Consider the following 614-nt stretch of genomic DNA (forward strand, 5'->3'; position numbering starts at 1 on the left):
GTTTTCAAACATGACTGTTTTAATGTTGTGTTCTCAGCTTCTCTTGAAACCATTGAAGCCAGATCAAATGCCACAGAGCACGAGGTGCAGTTTCTACAGAAGCAGAATGAAGGTACGGCAGAAGAATATACTTGTTCGTATGTTCCTGACCCGTTTAATCTGCATGAAGGTTTCCTATTGCATGTTGTGTGTGTTTTACAGTCAAACAAGTGGCTTTCTCAGCCTCCCTTTTGGCATCTGGAGAGGGACACACAGGACCTTACAATGTTGAAACTATCCTGACCTACAGACATGTCATCACCAATGTTGGTAATAGATATAATCCTAACACAGGTAAGATGAATTATAATGGATATAATCCAAACACAGGTATGGTTGGTGAATCATAATGGATTAAAGTGTTATGTTTACAGTAGGTTATCATTACAGTAGGTCATCATTATGTTTTTCACTTGTGGTTGTACAGACAGAAGGTGAAAAGTCAAACTAAATCAATGTCTTTTCCAAACAGGTTTCTTCACTGCACCCGTGAGAGGTGTCTACCAGTTCAGTTTCTTTGTCTATGGTCATCGAGGTCGTAGCTCAGGAGCTTTCTTGGTTAAAAATGGCCAGCC

The sequence above is a fragment of the Gymnoscopelus microlampas genome (assembly GCF_963454915.1).
Source record: "Gymnoscopelus microlampas genome assembly, chromosome: 5".
Taxonomy (NCBI): Eukaryota; Metazoa; Chordata; class Actinopteri; order Myctophiformes; family Myctophidae; genus Gymnoscopelus; species Gymnoscopelus microlampas.